The following is a 24470-nucleotide window of genomic DNA, read 5'->3' as shown; positions in this document are numbered from 1 at the left end:
TGTAAAAAAAATCTTCTTCTCCAGAACCACTTTGCAGATTGATACGAAATTTCAGACATGTGATGACCAGCCATGGAGAACATAGATTGAAATTATTTTCATATTCAGCTTGATTGATGCAATTCAGCTTCAATGTGCACAAAAGTAGTTGTTAGATATCTTAATAAATCAATAATCAATAAACCTACGGATAATGGAAATGTACTGAAAGCTCGCCTTTTACGCGTGTTCTGTTTGCGTGTTTTTGGAATGGTGCGCACCTGTCATTTATACCACTTTTTAATTTACGTTCACGAGCATTTGGGATTACGCCATTTGAGTGCGTGAGTAATGCTGCAATTTAATTTTCACACTGAACAGCATGAAAACGTGTTCATTATAACAGCTGATGTCGGCTAGATCAGTGGTTCTTAACCTTTTTTGAGTCATGGACCCCTTTGAGAGTCTGCTGAAAGCTACGGACCCCTCCCCAGAAAAAATACATATAGGAACATAAACACAAAATTTTGCATACAATGCATACATTTTATTGCGTTGGAAAATTATTTCCTTCACATACCGTCATAATCAGAATAAAAAAACAATCTTTACAATGAATATATCTCACTTTTTTCATGCAAAAATAAATGACCATTCCCTGAATAAAATGAAATATATCCAAATTGTGCAAATTAAACAAAAAACAAGCAGTCATAGACTGGTACTTACGAAATCGTCAACTTGACCTCTGACCTTGTCTCATAAAAGCTGTCTCTCGAGAAGGTAGCGACGCAAACCAGAAGTTTCTACGATGATTCTGTACCAAACCATAAAAAAAAATCGAATGTTTTGGATGTTTGACCTCACTGTGACCTTGACCTTTGACCGATTTTGACCAAAATCTAATCAGCGCGAGCAATCACCCTCCTGAATCACGGGGTGTAATTTGACATTGGTAGCTTCTTCCGTTCTCGAGTTATCGTGCCTACAAACAAACACACACAAACACACAAACAGATGACGTAAGTCATCAATATACTTAAGAAATCTTTAGATTTCGGAAGTAATAAACTTCAATTCTGCTCAAAAGTACATTTCAGTGAGAAGGCTGTTGTTGTTTGACTGCAATTATTAGATGAAATTGTGGAGTGGTCTTTGACGCGGCAACACGCACATCATGTTTGACATCCAATCGATTTCTACTTTTCGTTTTGATGGCAACAAGTGCTGAAAATCCTGACTCGCAAAGACATGTGGTTGCAAACAGAATCAGATCTCCCATAGCTCGCTTTGCCAGACGAGTGTAGGTTTGTGTCAAGGAACACCAAAATTCTCCAAGACTCTTCGAGTTGAAGTCATGTTGTATCATTTCCTTTGTCCTCAGGTCATTGAGGTCATCTTTGGCAAAGTCTGCATCAGTAATGCAGTTTATATCAGCAAGGAAAGGATTACGAATACACGTTTGAACTTTAAGGTCATCTGAGGAGAAGTAACCTTCGAAGGAGTTCTGCAGTGTTTCCAGGTGTCTGCACATTTCTGCCTGCAGAGAAATTGACAGGGCTTTGCCTCTCTCGACTCCATCCTGCAGAAGCACTTCCTCCAGCATTGGAAAGTTGCATAAGTTGTCTGTCTCCAATCTCCTCTTCCACAGTGGCAGCTTGGCCAAAAGAGCTTGTCGGTTTTCAGCAGCATCCATCATGGTGACTGCAGGGCCTTGAATCAAAAGACTTTCCACATTCATAATTCCAAAAACATCCGTCAAATAAGCCAAACCATGAATGAATTCCTCCCTGTCAGACTGTTCCAAGAGTGGGCTTTCCTTTTCTCTCAAAAAAAGAGAAACTTCTGCCCGAAGTTCCATCAAGCGCTTCAAGATTTGTCCTCTGGAAAGCCAACAAACTTATTTGTGGTAGAGAAGAACTTCATATTCTGCTCCCATTTCGTGACAAAACCTCTTGAAAATGCGATGATTCAGAGCCCTGGCTCTGATGAATTTGACGACTTTCACGGCAGTTGACAAGACTTCTTTCAGGATTGTTGGCAGAGTCTTTTATGCCAGTGCATGCCAATGTAGAAAGCAGTGAGTCACGATGACGTGAGGAGCTTCTTTCTTCACCAGAACACGAAAACCAGATGTCTTGCCAAGCATTGCAGAGCTCCATCTATGCACAGAGTACCAAAATTTTTCTTCCAGTGAAAGTTATGCTTGGCAAATAATTTTTTCAACATTTCTAAGATGTCAATGGCCTTTGTAGTTTCCAAAAGGGGCTCACAAAGTAGGAATTCTTCTTTGATGGCAGCATGCACATAACGGACAAAAACAAGGAGCTGGCGACACTGAGAGATGTCAGTACTTTCATCCAGTTGCATTCTGAAGGGAAATGGTGTAGCTGCCAATTCCTCCATGACCTGCTTCAAAATATTACAAGAAATATCAACTTTTCTGAAATGTATGACATCATTTGACAAAGACACTGCTTCAATTTTTTTCCTCGGCTCCAATCCACAAACCAGCTCTACCATGTCCAGGGCACATGGCTTTACTTAAGTCTCTCCAATTGTGTGTGGCTTATTTGGTTTGGCAATGCGATCTCTCTCTATCGAGTGCAGCCTGTGGCTGCTGGTTGCATCATTGGTTGGGACGCGGCTATGCCGCTGATGCATTGTCCCCCTTACCAGTACACTGGTACTCATTTTGCTGACCTTGGAAGGATGACAGGCTGAGTCAACCTCCTGGTGTATTAATTCAGCGGCCCAATGGGGCTTGAACTCAGGACCCGAGGATCCCAAGCCGCCACCCAAACCACTAAGCCAACCACCAGGCTGGCAATGCGATAAGCAACCTTGTAGGATGCTTCAAGACAAGGCTTTTGTGTTGGGGCAATTCCAAGTTTTGACAAAGTTCCAACCTTTTCAAATCGAGCCTCCTTTGCATGAAAAAGATCCACACTGTCCAATGTATTTTCAGCATGGACAGACATGAGGTGCTCCTTCAGCTTTGTTGGCTTCATGCTTCCATTGGCAATAACCTTGCCACACAAGAAACACTGTGGCTTTTGTGTCCCATCACGTTCAGTGATGAAAGTAAAACCAAAGGATATGTAGGCTTCATTGTACTTCCTTTTCTTCAACATTTCCAACTTAAGCTAGATCTGCAAAAAGGCAAAATAATAAATAAATAAATAAATAAATAAATAAAATAAATAATAATAAAAAAATAAATATCATAATCACGGTCCAAGACATCCTATTCACGGACCCACTGAAGTTCATCGATGGACCCAAAGGGGTCCATGGACCACAGGTTAAGAACCCCGAGGCTAGATGGATTTTCTCCCTTGTCCTCATTTTCCTGCCTTCCTTCAGTTAGTTTCCGGAAGGTGGAAACCCTCCAGCTTAGCTTCATGTGTTTGGTGAAGCATTTACTCTTTTCACATGAACTGTGCTGCTGTAATAAGTGCAGCCTTTGCAATCATGACTGGAAAGCATCCGTGATGTCGCGAGGTTGGTAGTGAGATCAAGAAACAGAGGAAGGCCATCACTGTTAAATTAAAAATGGATGTTTTAGGGCGGTATAAAAGAGGTGATCATATAGCTGACATGAGGCGTGTGCTGGGCCTGAGTGAGTCCATGTTGCGAACAATAAGAAATCGTGCGGAATAGACAAAAGAAAGTGCTAAATATGGAACCTCAGTGAGTGCGACCAAGACATCCTATGCTGGAAGTTCGGTGATGGAAAAGATGGAATGCATGTTCAGCACTTGTATTGAATACCAAAACTAGGAGCCTGTCACGTGCCTGTCAGCATGCTTGTGATACAAGCAAAGGCCAGAAGTATTTATGCAGACTTAATAATAAGTGATGATGTTGAATTGAAGTCATTTAACGCTAGTTCTGGGTGGTTTTCTCACTTGCGGAAGCGTTACAACTATCATAACATCAAAATGACTGGAGAGGCTGCTGCTGCCGACACCGATGCCACCGAGAAGTTTCCTGCATTTCTCGAGACCATTATCAAGGAAGGTGGATATTCTCCAAAACAAATTTTTAACATTGATGAGACTGGTCTGTTTTGGAAAAGGATGCCACGCAGGACGTACATTTCTCATGAGGAGAAGAGCGCACCTGGGTTTAAAGCAGGGAAAGATCGCTTCATGCTGCTTTTGGGAGGTGTCGCTGAAGGTGATTGTAAATTGAAACTGTTTATGGTTAACCATTCAGAAAATTCCAGGGCCCTGAAGGGATGTGTTAAAAAATGTTTACCTGTCTGTTGGTATTCAAATGCCAAGGGCTGGATAAAAGGGAAAATATTTTGTGAGTATTTTAGCTCCCAGCTTGCTACCAAGTTGAAGGAATATTGTGAGAAGGAGAATTTGAGTTTTTAAATTCTCATCCTCCTTGATAATGCCCCAGCTCATCCAACATCCATCCAGGACCTTAACGAAAACATGAAGGTTGTGTTTCTTCCACCCAACACGACATCTCTAATTCGACCTATGGACCAGGGAGTGATTGCTACTCCCTTATCAAGGCATATTATCTCCGAATAACATTTGCAATGTGGAGACTTTCCGCCTCATTGATATGGGTCTCGCCATCTTCGATGAAAATGACCCCAACACAGACCACAGCTCAAGAGTGGCCCGAAATGTCCAAGCGGACCTCAGCTGCGAGTAAGTTCATTCAAAAAGAAAAGCAGATGAAGGCAGCTCAGACGTCCTAATTTTCCTTTTTTCAAAAAATGAAGGGAAAGAACATTCAAAGGACGATGCCAGTGAGCCCTCAACATCTTGCGGTCAAAAAGCTAAACCGCATCTCATGCCTTCTCCAATTCAACATCTGTCAACATCATCAACACCACCATCTTCATCAAGGTCATCTGGCACAGATGATCCCACGCCTCAATAACTCCTCCACCTCCTTCCCCTGAACACTTTCAGAAACAAGACATCCACAGCAGCAGGTAACGTAGTGTTAAGTTCCCCTTTCTTTAATTTTTCTATTTTTAGTTGTTAGAATTTATTAAATACAATGGTACACGGTTGTGTTTTCACAACTTTTTCGTTGTTTATATCTTAAACATTACAATTTAAATAACATAAACCGCTGTAATAACAAGCTCAAATGAGCTAAGATCCTCGTCCTCTTAATGATGATGTCATAAAACGGATATGACGTCATTGTGATGTATCAGGTTTGCGATAAATTATCTGTGCTAATGCCCAGCTTGATTCCCGCAAACAAAATTCAAACAGCTTGCCTAGTTTCGGAGATAATGGTATAGGCGATTTCCATTAGCGGCGATATTATGACGTCAACTTTTTTTCAGGGAAGAATTTCCAAAATCGGAGATGGTTACTGCCTGCGCGTGGGCTTTCTGCATATAGATGGCAAGTTTCACGAAGATCCGATGAAAACTCTGGGTTTTGAAACAAAAAATGTCAAAAAATAGGAATGACGTCATAAAAATTGATATGACGTCATAGTGATGTATCATATGTACGGTAATTCATCTCTGCTAATGCCCTGTTCGATTCCCACAAACAGAATTCAAAAAGCTTGCCTAGTTTCGGAGATAATTATTTAGGCCATTTCCATTAGCGGAGATATTTTGGTCATAACTTTTTTTCTCGGAGGAATTTTCTAAATCGGAGATGGTTACTGTCTGCGCAGGGTATTTTTACATATATATGCCAAGTTTCAGGAAGTTTCGATGAAAACTGTAAGCTATGAAACAAAAAAGTCCACAAGAAGAAGATGAAGAACAACAACGTGAGTAAGACTTAAGAGATCCTCCACGAGGATCTAAAAATAGCAAAATAAAAATGAGGATTTATGCAGCACTCCCCCGAACCTTCACCTATTACATTGGTTCTTATGGGGAAATTGGTTTTAATTTACACGACTATCTTGAAGAACGCAACTATGGAATAAATCAAGAGGTCGCTGTATGTGACAAAAGAGGGTGAATGGATGATAAAGCTATATGAGCCATAATAGCAGTGGGCCATAATAGTAGCGTGCTCAGTGAAGGATGGTATTTTTGCTCAGAATGAGCGTGCGAGGTGAGACCATGTGCTCTGAGTGCCGTTCTAGTTACCATATAAAACAAAAGGAAGGTAAATTGCAGAAAACCATGATTTGCCTTCTTTTACTTCATACGTGTAGACAAGCATGCTTTTGCTAACAAGTGCATTCTATTTATCAATTCAGAATCCCCTTTGAAAAATTATAAGTGAATTAACTCACAGTGTCAGGCCAAAAAAAGCCCCTTGTGCTTGGCTGCTTTAGCACTGCAATGATTTTGAAAGGGCACATTCATTGACTATACCTAGGCATGCATACTTTGCCTTGGTTGACTTTGGAATGACATTGATCAAACAGTTTTAAGAGTTAATATTTGCATTTTGATGAGATGTCTTTTAATTATGGATATATTTCTTGCCAAAATTGACAAATTACTGTGGTGATCTTTACTCCTTCACAAAAAATATTCATAACCTGAAAAAAAACATTTAAAAAAAAATGTTGCACTGTATTAACGATGAAAAAAAATTATCGCCAGTCATTTTATTTTAGATATTTAGGTGACATTGACTAATGACAGGGAAAGTCCTATATTAAGAAGAATAAATTATCAGACCTTATCAGCTCCATGCACCTCTTCTATAATCAGTCAAGTCACCTTCCTGGATCTTTTAAAAAAAAAAAAAACTTCCCTCCAGTGTCAAAGACCTATTGAAATTTTACAATGTAAAAGGAAATTAAATTAAATAGGCTGCATAGTAGTTTCAGCATCATTAATACAGTGCAACATTCTGTTTGTCTCATTAAGGTAATGTATCTTTACAATCAAATGGGGAAAGTGAAAATATACTGGGGGGTTGTGGAGGTTTTCAAGATTCTCATGACAAAGGTTAGATAGCATTGTATTGTGTTGTTTACAACAAAAAATATTCCGAAAAGACATTTGCAGGTGGAACTCTAATTATTATGCCTCTGTTGTCAATGATGTTGTTGTTGGAACATCGTGATCATTGTTTAGGAGGTGATAGCCCCATCAGTTGAGCATCAGTGCAAGTTTCCTCCTGGACGTGTGATTGACGTGGTTTATCTTGGCTTTGGCAGTGGATGTTTACCTGTATGACCAGTCAAGTTCAGTCCTGAATCATCAGGACTTGTTCTTTCCCTTGATCATAGGTCATTTGGATGTGATATTGACACTTGGCTATCATGATGTTTCATGTGGGACATACCACTTGGTGATGCCCATCTTCATCCTGGGTGTTGCTAAGAGTATAAAATTAAAATACAGTTTTTATTGATGCAGGAAAGTTTTCTGTGAGGCTCACTTGGCTGCGCCAGAATGGGTGTGGGGTAGTGGAGTCGTGGGTGAAACCCAAATCCTATCCAGGTTCCTCCTGACGTCTCCATCTTTGCTTTTTACTTCCTTGGGTTCCTTCTTGGTCTTCCGTTTGATTACAATGTGGCACACAATGGCCTACTTGTTTTGCTCGGCCTCAATGCACATTGACTTTAAAAAATCAACCAAGACAGTCCAGAGGAAAAATCGAATTTCAACAACTCCTCAAATACAACGAGCTTCTGCTTAGTTACTGAAAATGGTTTCAAGGTAGTATGGCATAATGTTGTTGAGACACTGGATTTTTTCCCCTAATCCCTTCAATCCCATTCTTGCAGGGGTTCCATACACTGCTGTGTTTGTTTCAACCATTGTGAGATTAGGTAAATCTGAGAGCAACAACTGTACTGCACTTTCATCAAAAATTTCTCAAGTCAGTTGTATTTCTTTTTATCGTCAAGTTTCTCAAACAAATTATTTACATTTCAGTTCCTGCATCAATTGTATTCCATTTCAAAATTGATTGCATTTCATTTTGAGCTAATTGTTCACATATTATTTCAGTTTCACCATTACACATTCATTCATTCTTTCCTTCTTTGATTCATTCATCTGAGAACAACTGAATGGGTGAAAACAGCCCTCTGTTGTAATAAAAATTACAGAATTGAAGAGCTGCTTCAGATTCACTGAGCATTTTGTTCTGCGGTTTTCTTCGCCAACAAGCAACCATGGGTAGACGACTGGCAGAAAAGTGTCCTCGTGTTGACACATGTCGCTGATGCATTAAAAAAAAACCCAATGACAAAGTAATATAGTACAGGAAGAACAAAGTATGCAACGTGACCATGAATTGGTGGGCAATCCATTATCAAGGGATGAAATGTATCTTTATGGAAAGGTTGGTTTTAATCTGGTACTCCATTGAAAGAGGCTTGCCTTCCATTGAAAATGATAAATGACAGTATCAGACATTATAGCGACCCTGAAGTGTTATTCAAACTAGGTGGTTTTTGCAAGAGCTTATCAGGGTCATTCATGAAAGCTTACGCATAAACTGTAATGATGAAAGAATAGTTTAGAAGCAATTTCTTTTTTTCCCGCAAGAAGGAAAGTCAAGTGAGATAAATCAGAGTTACCTTCATACATGCTATTAGGGTTATTTCAATTACATCTGGTTTGGGTGCAACTGATTAATATAAAACAATTTTGATTGGTTCGAAAACATCCAAATTGTTTATCCATAACGTAATTCTCAAAGAACATGCCAAAGAAGACTTCACACAGCCTTATCTATATCAATATTTTCAAGTGTTTGTACGTTATTCTTTCACGGCCGAACCACAGCACCTGCAGGTCCCAAAATCTGGGAAAGGATTTTAGCTACCACACGTTGGCTTTCACATCTGTTTTGAGGTCACAAAAGGCTGCTATACAATGTAAATTGGGATGTGGGGACAGGTAGTGCTGCCACCAATCTGCAGGCAAAAAGGTAACTACCATGAGGCCAATAACTCAACAGGTTTTCAATGTGTCCAACATGTCCCGAAACCACCGCCGGGAGAAGCTCACTTAGCTGAGCAGCACTGGGTATCGCCAGCAGTGCCGGGTAGCCCCTGCTAGTGACCTATAAAATATTTGCATGGTTATGTTGAACCACTTAAAGATGGAAGAACATCATAAAATCGTATATTTTATGATGATAACAATTAGGTATAATAGAAAAATGCTGAATCATGTCCTTGCGTGACTATCATTAAACTTGTATCAATCGACACTCATCACAATTGCATAAATATGTTCTAAGAAATACCTCATACAGCGTAGTGTTGAAAGCAAGCCAGAAAAAAGTCACCTTGCCATTTCGCAATGGCTGTGCAAATATTGGCTGAAGTATTGTAGGGTATGTTGTGACTTAATTAAGGTGAGCTTGCAAATTGACTGATAATGAAAGATTTTCCTTCAATAAGTCTGAAGGTCATCACAATTATTTATTGCATAGACCCCTCATCTCCCACCCCAAAACATATTTTCCCAGCTGCTCACTGCCTAATTAACTCTTAGAAAGTGCCACGACTATCCGTGCTCTCTCCAACATACCACCGTTATGCTCTTCCAATTAATAGTGAGAGGCACTCTGAAGGAGAGCTGGCATTCTGATAAGGCATCGAGAGGTCGACGAGCATTTTCAGCATTGCAAAGGCCTTGCACCACTCCATCTCAAAGCCAGCTGAATAATATCCGAGTGAGAGCAATAGCAGAGGGAACATTGAATTGGTGGTCACAAAGAGAGGCACAAGTCAGTCTGACAAATCCTTCAATCTCGTCGACAAGGGCAATTACTCAAATATAATTTTTTTATTTAATAAAGGGGGTAAAAACACGACTGAGGCTTTTATGGCTATGATGACGTCAAAGCATGTTGTGTTCCATGCGTCCTATGGCTTCTAACTTCATGCCCTCCTATCCGCTACATTAAGCTTTGGATGCATGCAAAGGGTGCCTGGTCGTTCTACACTCTGTGTTATCCCACAGACCACACAGGCATATTGAACACTTCAAGAGACTGTGTAAACTCCTGATGGGATTTCAAATATAGTGGACAAGCTTAAGCTTCAATTGAATGCAATGAAAATATGATCCTGAAAGAATCAAGCGAGTAGCAAACGATTTCAGACATGAGTTATTGAGACATCTTTGGATCTCTTCATCGTTCTTTCTTTTCCAATCCTTAAAATAACTCCTTCACTCTCCCTTCAACTTTTCATCTCCCCCTTTCACATTGCCATCACATCTATCACTGTTAGGATGAAATGTCAGGTTTATGATTATTCTGTAACAGCAGATATCTGAAATCTATTTACTTCCTGGTAACTTTAATGAATAATTATTTGGATTTTAAGATTACACGAGTCTCCAAGCAAAATAAACTAAAATATATGACAGAACAAATGTACCCATCCTGCAGTAATTGCTTCAATTTAGGAGCTGTAGTATACATGCAGAAGAAAGTTGGGTTGGGTGGTGGAGGCAAGCTACGAAAAATAAAATTGAGGAAATGAAGAGAAGAAAGAAGGGTCGTGGAGAGGGAAGAGTAAGGAGTTTTGAGAGGAGCAGGTAATAAATGGGAGGAGAGGGGAAGAGGATGCATGGAACATACCGGGGAGGGATGGGGTGCAATCAAATTTCCTTCATTTGCATGCATAGTATGTAGATCACTTTTGTTTCAATTTCCTTTTAAGAAGAATCCTGTTCAGGAAACCTCAAATTAACTTTTAATGGACTTCTATTATTCACCCCAACTAATTTCCAGGTTCAGTTTTGCTTAGTTGATTATTGCTGATGCAGAACAATTAACATTCTTGAATTTATTTAGTGAATTTATGAGAAGTCTTAATGCGATACAGCAATCTGAAAAATAAAATGAGAGCAGAAGATGCCAGGACAAGTAACATACTGCCGTTAAACAAAGTAGCAAGGGCTGCTATTTTGGGAACAGCTTTTCTGATAAGTCTCCAAGACAAGTCACTTTCATAGGCCTACCTAAATATACGTTTAAGAATTCTTGCACAGTGAAGTGAGAAAGACTTGTGCTACTGGATTTAAGCATGCATTATCATGGAGTACGATAGTACTCCATATAGAGGGATGATACAGGGGGGAAAAATGGCCGCCCATTAAAATGTGTACACAATGATACGCTTATAAACTACCGTAGAGTGAAGTCATAAGCATTTAAATGCCATACCTTTTATTCTCGAGCATTTTCTAAACTACCAAGACTTAAAGATATGCCAGAATATATCGCTAAAGTACATCAGGAGATAGCTAAAATGACAATTTGTACTCGTACCTCTTCTTCTTCTTCTTCTTCTTCCCCTCTAAAAACAATGTTAAACTGTAGCCCAACCAAACTCAATAACTGATAAAGCCATGATGGTGATTCCAACATGACGAAATTACTTTGTCTCTGGGCTTGTGCAAGCAACCAAATTTTTTTTTTTAAATATATCCAAAACATTAATCTTTTATTAGGAAGAGAAATCTAACATAAATGTGGACTCAACTAAGCCACACCAGGATCGTGGGAGGGGAGAAGATGGACAGTCCCATTCCAAAAGTGATACATCTTCAAACCATCCCCCAAATCAACTGAAACAAGTCTTGAAATAATTTACTAATGGAGATGGATATATTCCCAACCAAAATAATAAAAATATATAAAACATTAAGGATTGTATTACTTTTTAAAATTGCAGAAACAAGAAAAAAAAACATTTTTTAAAAAAAATGGAAAAACATCGAGGGATGAAATCTCAAAAAAAAACAACCAAACAAGGTAGGAATGGCACCACATTACGATGTCACGATATGAAACCACAATCCTCATGGATTACCATCACGACATCTTTTGACATTTTACTTGCATTGTGTGATTGTGATGTATGAAGAAGAAGAATATAGAAGAAAAATAACAATGAAGAATGGCACCCACTACATTACGATTCCACAATATGACACCACAATCCTCTTCTGCTTTAGCATCACGATATTTTTTGTTTTGACATTTCACTTTTGTTGTGGGATTGTGATGGAACAACTTCAAGAGATATTGTGATGCTAAAGCAGAAGAGGATTGTGGTGTCGTATTGTGGCATCGTAATGTCCTGTCATTCCTACCTTGTTTGGTTGTTTTTTGGAGATTTCATCCCTCGATGTTTTTACATTTTCTTTAAAAAAAACATTTTTTATTGTACAAAATGCAATGCACTATAACATTAAAATTAATTCATAAACATAAAACCCCATTAAAATAAAAACATCTTGATACCACAGCTTGAGAGGTTATTAATTTTGTATAATGAGGTACATTGAAGATATATTTTGTGTTTGTTTAATGAGGTTTAAATTAACTACAAGAAGGTTTCTAGTTTTTAATCACTCTCTCATAGGCATGTTGTTAGATCACAAGTCAAAGAAAAGAGCAAGGATCATGTCAGGATTGTTTTTTCAAAACAGTTACGCAAAAATCCATGACTCTTGGCTGCCTGCTTTGCTCTCAGAAAGCAGCTCAGGTAGAAAACACTGTCAGTCCAAAGTGACAATCTCAGCTGACTCAGCTCATTACCAGAAAAAGCTATCGACTCAAAATCCAATTAAAGAAGTGGCTAGCCACCCGAGGGCTTGGCTCGACAGTACAATATACATGGCCTTACCAGCTTGCAAAGCCGAGTACACTTGCACTGCCTATTAAGCCATGTTATGCCAGGGAGCCGAGACAGGGAAAGTACCAAAATGGCGGCCTGGTTTCTCCTTGGGAACAGAGGTGCTCATGTTCAACTCTGAAAGAAGCAAAGCTGTTGCTAATTTGGGGCAGAAATTGCTGACAATGTTGCTACGCCCTCATTGACTCAGCCTCGACAGCAATCGCTTTTCCATTGGAATTAAAACTTTCCGCAGTATTGGATAACACTTCGCAATCCCATTTTCCATAGGGCACAAGGACATGTAAATTACATCAGTTTACTGTACCAATTAAACACTATTACGTGGTATGGTATCCTTAACCATTTATATGACAGTAGGTAAAATGTGAATATGTATTACGAGTTCAGCATCCATCTCTCAATTGTTCATCATGTACTGTACTTTGTGGAATAGATGTTGTCTAATGCATTCGGTGTTCAAACTTCATGCGCACATTCTATTGTGATAATATCATACCAAGGTCATTTTTGCTGAAAGAAAGTGGGAAAAACCACTTATCAAGTACAGTATAATCACTGTTGCTCATTTCACAGCCTTTAACATTCTGTCTTTTCTTTTTGAGGTAATTATTAATGAGCATTTCCATGCAGTACATTGAAAGCATTGCAGGCAATCAAGGGAAGAAGAGATGTAAGTACTGGTGATAACAGATATCTACAGCACTGATGGCTTTTAGCTTGTACCCTAAATTATTTGAGAAATGCAATAAAATTGAAGCATCTGGACAGAAATTGTTCAATGGGCTTGAGGACAATGATGGCACAGCTGCGTCACAACTAGTGGAAAAGTAATCCTTTTATGTGACTCACAAAAGGCAGGAATTATTGTGGTTGAAGGATGCCCCATGTCAAGAAGTGATTTTTTACAACACAAGGAGACAGAAATAGACCAGAAGTGAAGACACAGGGAGCAATTGTCCCAATGCAACTATCCATCAACAAATTAATGCTTTAATGAGCCAGAAGAAAATATCTTATATAATTAACACACCAACACACACCACCATACCACCACTGTTCTAAACCAAAATGCACATGGTAGAGTGCATACCTCCACCAGGATGAACAGTTTACATTTTGTACCCCACTGATAGGCCAGATCTGGATCCAGACTCCAGATCCAGACATCCAGACCAAAATCAAATCGGCTTGTGCTTTTTACCTTCCCAACTCATCCACCAAGTTTTTTCATGATGCGTCCGCAACTTTTTGAAATATCGAGTTACGAGTATATTGTTTTTGGACCGATCTATCAATGGTGAAGAATTACTTTAAAAAAAAAATTCATCATATCCGCATCCAGATCCTCCTCAAAATCTAACCAATTTGTCCTCATCACACAACAAACCTGCCCACAAAGTTTTGTCCGAATCCATCCATAACTTTTTTTAGATATCCTGCTCACAGACAGAGAGACAAACAGACAGTGGTGAAAGCATAATTTCGGTAGACTTTCAAGGGCACAGGTAATTCAGCATAGCACGTATGAATATGTTGCACATATGCTGTCCAAAGCTTTTCCCAAAATATCTTGGCCTATACAACACGTACAATCCCAGATCAGTTTCCTAAGGTCAAAAACATTCCCATTGATCATCTTGCGGACAGCCTGGTGTTGGCTTAGTGGTTAGGGTGGTGGCTTGGGATCCTAGGGTCCTGAGTTCAAGCCCTGTTAGCCACTGAATTAATACATCAGGGGTTGACTCACCCTGTCATCCTTCTGAGGACGGCAAAATGAGTACTGGTAGAGGGGCACTGCATCAGCGACACAGTCACGCTTCAAAGAAATGATAGCTACCCCGGCAGCTAAGCTGCCATACACAAGAAGAAGAAGAATCTTTTGGACAGACTAGCGACTTCAGCAACCCTCATAAGAAGTTAGATGGATTTTGGTCTCTCCTTGTTGTTGGTTAGGGGAGGCCTTCGATAAAGAATGCAGGGAAATGACTTGGGATTGTTAAGTTCTGATGCTAATGATTTGAAAAGGATTAAAGTTAATTAAGGTTGATGTTAATAACTAATGATTAATGTAAAGTTCTGATGTGAATGAAGAGCAGAGAGGTAAATGTTCGAAGAGAAAGATCAGTTTTATTGCAGTATCAGAATCATCACACACCAAGCGAGGCCAAGTCCCAGAATGTGCCGTGCCCTGGCACTCCCTCTTTTTACCAAACCACATGCTCGCACTTCAGTCCAATGATCACAATGTAAAAACAGCAAACGAATGTAATACCATCACAACAATAGATAGCAAACTGACGATGTTAACATCAGACACCCAAAATGTTTGTAGATCAAGACGACATGGCGTCTTCACAGCTCAGCGAGACTTGGGATGGACCATTGTCAGGCTCTGCGAAGGAGGCAACATGTGACTAAAACTGGCAGACTGCTGTAGAGTTTGACGAACTCTCTCTGCTCTGGTAGCGTGAGTGACATCACAGTCATGGTTCACTGATTCAACACCGGACCCTACAGATGGTTCTCTATTCCTGTTCACGGTGGGTTCAGAATTCTCTTTTGGGTTCATAGGTTGATGGGACACCGCAACACATGATGTAAGCTCCTGAATGTGAATTTGACTGCGTCAGAGTGTTTGACCATTTGGTAATACAAGCAAATGTGAGTGTGGTTCTCTCTTCACATGTGGAAAGTTCTGTGGCCGGCTCTTAAAAATAGCTGTTTTAGTTCTGAATGTGAACTCGTTGTCCAGGATAGAGGCACGGCATTTCATCTGTCCGAGCATGGTGATCATGGTAGGATTTTTGTAAGTGGCGACGCCTCTCCAGCTCCTCGTATACAGAGATGCCAACTTTTGGAAATCAGAATTAGGGAGGATTTGCAACCGACACCAAATAATGTGCGTGAAGCGCACATCTCGAGCGCGGAGCGCTCGACCCTTGCGGCGGGGTCCAGGGCCCGCCTTAGGGCCCTGGAAGCTCTGGGGTTCTAGACGCTCTCTAGTGCCCTCTGAGCCCTATTTTGGAGCATTTAACATGTTAAGAATTCCCACTTTTTGAACAAAAAAAGGGGAAAATTGTGCACTTTTTAATGTTACATGTATGTTAATATTAGTAAGTTAGGGGACAATCAAAGATTAACAAAAAGCACAAAAGAAGCAATATTTTTCTTACCTTACTGGCTGGTACTACTGCTGCTTGCTTTTTCCATGGCAGCTTTGCTGAGTGACAGCTGTGTGGCTCTTTTAGCCCTTCTGATTATGTCTTTGCTGTATTCTCTCTGGTAGCAAGGGGTGCTATGAGCTAGTTTTTCAATTAAGAGAGCTTCCAGGGTTTTGACACTCAAATTGGGACGAAATTCAGTATGATTCTTCCGTACAAGACTGAGTGCCCGCTCACATGATGCGTTCGAATGAGGAATGACCAAGATTCCCTTCATCACTTTGCTCAAATTAGGATACTTCTTGGCACCAGTGCAGGGATCTGTGAGCTGTGAAATCCGATGCCACTGCTCATCCACTCTCACTGTCTCAGTAGCAATTGTAGCTATGTAGGCGTCTGCCTGGTAGTGAGCGAATTCACTCTCAAGACTGTCTATGTCACTATCACCGCCACTGAACAGACAGGGGAATTTCTTGATGAAAAACTCCACACAGTCAAACCCCACTTCTTGGTGTAGCTTAACATCCAGCACCTGAGCATGCTTGGCTAATTCATCATCTAGCGGCCAGGTTTTGAAGATATAATTGCAGGCTTTCACATAATATGAGCGAACTGCACTGAAGAAACCTTGGATGTCTGATTCACTCAGAGTGAAGGTGGATTTCTTGAGACTCCTTTGTTCCCTTATATACAGTTTGGCATCGTTCCCAATCATGAGGTCCTCATCATTCTTCTGATGATTTCTGTCAGAGAAGGGTACATTTACCAGAGCAACCGATGACACCGATGGTTTCAAAAACCGTACGAAGATATCTTTCAGAAGACCATTCAATTCTCCGTGCAGGAGATGAATACAGGGTTCGTCTCTTTGGAGCAGAAGATTCCCCTTCTCAAAAAGCTTGTTAGCATGTCGAAGGAAGAAACAATAGAGTTTTGTTTGTGGAGACAAGAACATCCTGTTGACACGTTTTTCTCTAGATTCCTGCACAGTGTTTGAGGAAGATGCGCTTTTAGTTGTAGAACTCGTAGTACACTTAGCCGCAGGGCGATCACACTTGCGTTTACTGCCAGCAGAAGAGGTCAGACTCGTAGTACCAGATCCAATTTTACGTTTGAGGAGAGAGCTTGAGGTAGGTGCAGCCAAGGAAGAAGACCTCTGATTCGAAGGTTTTGCTGAGCTTCTATCAAGTGATTTGGCAAAAGCAGAACTTAACTTGGGTCCTTCTTTGCCTGTAGATGGGACTATCACAGTCTTTCTCGACTCTGAAGGAATCTGCTTTGTCGATGAACGTGATGAAGGGCCGGTGATGCTACCTGCTCTCAGCATTGGTTTTGGTGCTGTCCCTGCTGTCTTCTTCGCAGCAGATACTGCAGTGGTAGTGGTGAATGCTGCTCCACGAGTGCTTGATCCTGCAGTGCCAGTACTGGCAGTAGATACAGTGCCGTCCTTCTTGCTCGTTGTTAGAGTCTTGGCTACAGTTGGTTGCATTTTTCTTCGTACTTCTTCTTTGAAGAAGAGGCGAAGTGGCTCCCACTGTTCAATCAGCCTGTCTAGGCACTGACCAAGGGACAGCCACCTTGTTGCGACATGCTTCAGAATCTTGTGTGTCGGGGCATCACAGAGTTCTTGCAGTGCTTTCACTCCTTTGACGCGTTTACTACTTTTGTCCAAGTAGTAGTAAATATCGATGAGAAAGTCATCTAATTCAATGGGTAAGGCCTGAGCCGCCTTCTTGGCCGTATTGTGCATCATATGGCAAGGGCATCCCATGATGTAGCACTCTGGATTTTGTTTGTGGATATAAGCAGCGACTCCTTTGTGCTTGCCCACCATGACAGAGGCATTATCAGCACAAAAGGAAACACAATTTCCCCACGGAATTTTCCTGTCACTGAACTCATGATCAAGCAGTTTGAAAATGTTTTCTCCAGTGGAATCTTGTTTGCACGCAGGCAAACTTAGCAAACCTTGCTTCACAATCCCAGCACTGTTGTCATAGTACGAAATCAGGACAGGATATAGCTGGGCCTCACCACTGTCATTGCTACCGTCTGAAGCTAGGCTAAATGGAGCTAGTCTAGCAATATCGGCAATAGATGAAGCAGTAACATTTGACAACTCACCAATTACACTGGTCAACAACAAATTTGTTGTCTGCATTTTTTAAGCTGATTTAGGACGAATCTGATGCGCTGAATCCAAAACTCACATTAGTTTTGTTCAATCAGGTCAAGTTTTTGAGATATGGCCACATGTCGTTTTTTACATTTTTGTTCACATGTACGCATGTGTGGAGCATTTTAGAAGAAGTTGGTGGGGGTAAAATGTCATGTCAAATAATTGTTTTAATTGGAAATAATTATTTTAATGACAAGAAGTATTCAGGTACGATAGTTCTAGGTGATTATGTCGAAAAGGGATCAGTTTGAAGTCATAAAACCTCAAAATCTTCCAAAAATTGGTGAGGCAAAGCATAAAGTTCGTGGATCAAAACTAAAGTTAATGGGGCAGATTTTGTAATAATGTGATACAAAAATGTTGTATTTCTTGAAATAACGAACTCTGAAGAATGTACAATACCTACATGCGCCAATTTATGACATGCGCTTCTGCTCAAGCTTGGAGTGCCACAGTACGAACCCAAAGATTGGAGACTGTTCATTGACAGCAGCAAGCGATCACTGAAATGTGTTCTGCTACACAACGGCAACCAGTTTGCCTCTGTACCCATTGCTCACTCGACTACACTGAAGGAGAAGTATGAAGCGGTGAAGTACGTGCTGGAGAAAATTGGTTATGATCAGCATAAGTGGTTTATTTGTGTTGACCTGAAGATGGTGAACTTTTTGTTGGGACAACAGTCTGGCTTCACCAAGTACCCATGTTTTCTGTGCATGTGGGATAGTAGGGACCGTGCTCAGCATTACACGAAGAAGGACTGGCCTGTGCGGGAGGAATTGGTGCCATGCAAAGAAAGGAACGTCATCAACGACCCTCTGGTGGACAGAGACAGAATACTCTTCCCACCGCTGCACATCAAGCTCGGCTTAATCAAGCAGTTCACCAAGGCTCTGGACAAAGATGGTGACTGCTTCACTTACTTGTGCCAGGCTTTTCCAGGATTGACCATGGAGAAGTTGAAAGCTGGCATCTTTGATGGTTCTCAGATCCGTCAGCTCATCAGAGATCCAGAGTTCAAAAACTCAATGAATGAAGTGGAACTGGAAGCGTGGAAGACATTTGTTTTGGTAGTGAAGAACTTTCTTGGCAACAATAAGGCCAGAAACTACGCAGAACTTGTCAACAACATGCTGACTGCTTTCAGAAACCTGGGCTGCAACATGAGCATCAAGATGCACTACCTATTTTCACATATGAACCGGTTTCCTGAGAACCTGGGTTCAATGAGTGACGAGCAGGGGGAGAGATTCCATCAGGACATGAAGGAGATGGAGACCAGGTATCAGGGTCGCTGGGACGCAGTCATGATGGCTGACTACTGTTGGAATCTGAAGAGAGACCTCCCTGCCGCTGAACATTCCAGGAGTTCGAAGAAACGGAAGTTCAAGCCCTGAAGTTTGAACAGTGGTGACGCAACATGCAATTTACTTGTACTTACCTTTATCAATGCCCACCATTCAGATGACAGTAATCGATGTTTCTATCATGTAATCAATAAATGTTGTTGGCAAAACATTTTTTTTCCTTAAAAACATGTTTAGGATGATATGTGTTGACAAAAATCAGCTGATAATGCCACAAAAATGTAATTGATTTTGTCACAAGATCTGATTTTTTCAAATCAACTTAGCACAAAAACCTGACCTGATGGAGAGAAACGGATGCCATTTCCTGATTCAGCAGTGCCAGAATACCCTAATTCACTTGTAGAAATCTAGACAACATTCAGAAAGTAAAATATTGTTGACCAGTGTTCTTTTTTTCTTCTTTGTTCTTGTTCTTTTTTTTTTTTCTTTTTTTTTTTTCTTTTTTTTTCTTGCTTTTTGTTCTTGTTTTTTTTTATTTTATTTTATTTTATTTTTTTTTGTTCTTGCACATCTTGCACATCTTGCAAGTTTTTGTTCTTGCACATCCATACTTTGAAGCAACTTTTGAATCTGGAAACATCTTTTGAAATAGAGGTCCAGCATGATCTGAGACTGATATGGGCAAGTTATGTTCCACAATAAATCCACTAAAGAGAAGTTCCGCTCGAGTAACATCCTCTTCCTCGCTTGTCCCTTGTTTGGTGAAATAATTCAGAAGTGTACCGGTACTCGTGCTCGAAGATCTCTCCTTTGCAATGTCTGTGTGCCGTTTGCTTCCAACGTGCTTCCGAATATCATCGCGACCTCCGTGCTCAACTGAAATATCAACGCTGCATACTGTACAATACGCATGATGAATTCATCTTTCAGACTTTCGAATACACGGGTATTGGAGACTGTATTCGGTCTTGTACTTCTGAGACCATTTCTTGGTCTTCGTAAGCTTCTTTTCTGCCATTTCGTAATCAACATCGAGGGCTTGAAGCATCGGTAACTTCGAAGTCGATGTTCCACAGCTGCAGCGCGACTCGTAGAACTCTAGCGGCTGTTAAATTAAACACCGCACGGTGGTCGCGACCGCCGGGCTGGTACGGGGCCCAGCTGCATGCAGTGAGCGTATCGCATGCATATACACTGTGCATACATACCGCATGCACTGTATTGCACACATACCGCATGCACTAAATCTCAGTGCATGATCGCATAAGCGAGATCCAGACCCAATGTTTCGCTGCTCCTCATTTGAATTTGCAATTTTTTACGTACAATTTGGTAGCAGCGAACGTTATGGAGTTACCACATGCTATACGTAGCAGACGATGCTTTTCATTCAATTCTCATACTAGTACATTCTGATTAGTGAACAGTGCAAAAATATCAAAATTTCGGGAGGATAAGGATAGTGATCGTAAGGGCGGGAGTTTGGGTGAATTTTCGGAAGCCTCCCGATGAAATCGGGAGGGTTGGCATTGCTGCGTATATGAGGTTGTCATCGTCATGTGTGTTGGCGATTTTGGTTGCTAATTGTGATTTCACTTTTCTCCCCATTAGTTGTTGAGCAGGACTCGCCAAGTTGGAGCTTACTGGTGTGGAATGCCAAGCTCGCAGTGCTAGATGAAAATTATTTCCTCCACTTTTTGATTTGCGGAGGATGGATCTCACCATCTCCACCTGACGCTTAATGAATCCATTTGATTTTGGGAATGTCGTGGATGGCATGATGTGGTCAAAATTCCATTTCCCAGTGAAACAAGTAAAAAAGACATAAAATGTCATAGCCCCCATTGTTTTTGCAATTGTGCTGTATGGAGTTAAAGGGCAAACCCATATTGATGTACAACTAAAATGGCCACCAGCCTCCCAGTCGGTCATCTTTGATCAGATTGCAATTAAAGTTGTGTGCATGTGTATGCCATTGTGTACTGTGTTTGCACAAATTTTGAACAAAATCGGACCATGCATGTTGGAGAAATGGTTTGGGACATATTTAAGTAACAAAATGGCCACCATTCGGCCATCTTGGATCTGAACTCGGAAAAAAAAATGGTGTGCATATGTAAACCATCATCCGTTATCTGTTTGCCAAGTTCGAACAACACCAGTAAATGCTTCTCCGAGAAATGGTTGAGGACGTGTTCAACATCAGGTTTGTTTTTACAACTTAAATGGTGGCCAGTCATCCATCTTCGATCTGATCTCGGGATGACATGCTTATGTAAAGGCGCTGTCACACCTTGACGTTTTAGCCAGCAATGGCAACGTATAAAAATGTATGTAAAACGTTGGCATATGCTGAAGTTTTGAGGTTTTTTTTCAAGTTTTGGTCGTATTCATAACGTGTTGGTCGTATGCATAACATATTAGTAACAGGCACAAAATGTTTCGGTGTGTTATAGATAACCTATACCAACGAATGGTCAGCCTGTTGTCGGCGTTCACAACCTATGCCCAACGATAGTTTAACTTAGGCATAGCGCGCTTCACGTATCGCCGACGAACTCGTGTTGTAGCCTGTTAAAAACCTGCCGCACGCCGATTTAAATCATAACCGCCTGAAAATTGGAAGTGTCAACATCGCAGTCACACCTTGACGATTTAGCCAGCGTATGCCGACCTATGCAAAATGTGTGTAAAACGCTGGCACACATCGAATACGGTATGGGTAAGTTGTGTATACGTCAGGAGCACGCTGAAAAATGAGGAAGTACGCTGTCATATTCCGTGGTACGTCTAGTACATCGTGAAATTTCAAGCATGCTGAAAATTTTACGACGTATGGCTCACAAGTTCCGCATATGCTGGCATAAGTTCTCTGCACGCTCCACGATCGTTGACACACGTTACTTGTAAGTTACTCATTAGTCGAAACACGTCGAGGTAATGTTTAGCATACCCGAAACTTAATTTTTAACCTATGAGTAACGTGCTTTGAACCTATGAGTAGCGTGCTTTTAACCTATGTGTAACGTATCTCAAACGCACATTGTCGTATGTAGACGAATTTGATTGACGTCTTCCGGACGACCACAGAACTTACTGAACGTGTTTCTAATTTACATCTACCGTATAATGGCGTATTGGCAGCGTTTAGGGGAATTGGTATTTACAAATGGGCTTCACAAGAGGAACCCGTCAGTGTTCCAGACTCCATGTTGAGTAGATGTCAATGTCAGTAGTATCAGTAGTAGTAGTAGTAGTATGTGAGCATGTCAGTAAGAGTAGTAGTTGTAGTAGTAGTTGTATTGGTAGTCGTAGTGGTAGTGGCAGTAGTAGTAGTAGTAGTAGTAGGTGAGCGTGTCAGTAGTAGTAGTAGTAGTTGTATTGGTAGTAGTAGTAGGTACATGTCAGTAGTAGTAGGTGAGCGTGATGGGGAGGGTGTGGGTGATGATGGATCCTCGTTGCGTCCACGAATAGGAGACTACTTTGCACCATTGTTCGATGTTCTTTTCGGCTAATTTTTTTTTTCTCATTCCCACGATGAACTATTTTTTTGTTTCAGTTTTAAAAGTATTCAAAACGACTTGGACAAATGCATAATGTACTACAAATGAACACAGAACGCTTCGATAACTTATACATAAGTTATACCAATGATTGATTAGCGCGTTTTAGGCGTCCACAACCTATGCCCAACGATAGTCTAACGTATGCATAGCGTGGCAGCGTATCGTCGAGGATTACGTATCGTCGAGGATTACGTGAGGTTTTCTATTCATAGGCTGCAACTTCACTTTAAATAAATGGCTGTCACTCGCCTATTGTTTTTGGACGCTGGTGCTCGGCAATTGAAATCGTTTCCATTGAACGAGTTAAATCGCTTCCACTGGACTATTGAAATGATTTAATAAGAATGCTTGGTTATCCTTGGACCCACTCTGGCGAGCAGCTCGTCGAACATCGCTGGGGGCATTCGCAGGAAGTTGATAAAGGATGCATGGTCCTCATTCCGGAGTTCCACCATGAGCTGGTCATATATGCCGTAATGGCGTCGCCTCCCAATCCATGGTCTCACCCAGTTCCTTCTCCTCCGTTCACGTCTTCTTCTCCCGGCTCTATTGGCACGCAACTGGTGCAGTGTCAACTCGATGAGGTCATGTTGATGTTCGAGGACAGGTAGGTATTGTCGTCTCAGCGTTGCCGTCTCCTCCATCTCTCGGAATGACATGGACTCACCACGAAGTCTAAAAAAAAGACGGGTTCCTCCTGCGAATCCCCTTTTTATATACCAATTCCCCTAATCGCTGCCAATACGCCATTATACGGTATCTGTAAGTTAGAAACGCGTTCATTAAGTTCTGTTGTCGTCCTGAAGACGTCAAATATGTCTACGTCTTTTTCAAGTAAACGTGTTGCGAAGTGTGAACAACATTCGTGAAACGTGCTTTCAAAACATTACTCATAGGTTAGAAATAAGTTTCGGGTACGCTAAACATTACTTCGACGTGTTTCGACTTATGAGTAACTTACAAGTAATGTGTGTCGACGTGTGTCAACGATCGCATAACGTGCCTACAACTTATGGCCAGCGTAGCAAAACGTGTGAGTCATACGCCAGCATACGCTGTAAAATGTCAAGCATGCTAAAATTTGAGGTCAACCCAAAAGTACAACGTTTAAAGCCAGCGTACTACGACTGATGGCAGTGTTTTTCAGCATGCTCTTAACGTAAATAAAACGTACCAATAACGTATTCGACGTGTGCCAGTGTTTTAGACAAATTTTTCATAAATCGGCATACGCTGGCTAAATCGTCAAGGTGTGACAGCGGCTTAAGCGCTCATTCATCGTTTGCCAAGTTCGAACAAGATCGGTAAATGCAAGTCCGAGAAATGGTTGAGGACGTGTTTGACATCCGGGGTGTTTTTACAACTAAAATGGCTGCCAGTTGGCCATTTTCAATCTGATGTCAAAAAAAAAAACATGAGATGCATATGTTTCCCATCATGTTTTGTCTTCGTGCGAAGTACGAATAAATTTGGTCCATAAATGTCCGCGATATGGTTGCAGATGCACTCACACACTCACAGACACGGAAGTCAAGATCAAATCCATAAGACCCCGTTTCGGACAAAGTTCAATATGGGCTAATAATGAAATCCCACCACACCACTGCCACCATTTAAAGCTGATTTTAATGATAGAGAGGCAATGTTTTATGAGAACGATCGGTTTTAATGTTGCACCAGAATC

At 40.9% G+C, this 24470-nt stretch overlaps 1 protein-coding gene and 1 pseudogene across 7 annotated transcripts in view; both read right to left on the bottom strand.

Annotated features, from left to right (window-relative positions):
* The window catches only part of RBMS1 (RNA binding motif single stranded interacting protein 1), a 424513-nt gene that overhangs the window by 305571 nt on the left and 94472 nt on the right, over positions 1-24470 (bottom strand). The gene's annotated exons all lie outside the window — the stretch shown is intronic.
* LOC147021601 (uncharacterized) overlaps positions 13481-24470 on the bottom strand; it is an 11994-nt pseudogene continuing 1004 nt past the window's right edge.

The sequence above is a fragment of the Eptatretus burgeri genome, chromosome 8 (assembly GCF_056783735.1).
Source record: "Eptatretus burgeri isolate ZD-2024b chromosome 8, Ebu_testis_v1, whole genome shotgun sequence".
Classification (NCBI taxonomy): domain Eukaryota; kingdom Metazoa; phylum Chordata; class Myxini; order Myxiniformes; family Myxinidae; genus Eptatretus; species Eptatretus burgeri.
This window is presented reverse-complemented; position numbering and strand designations above follow the sequence as displayed.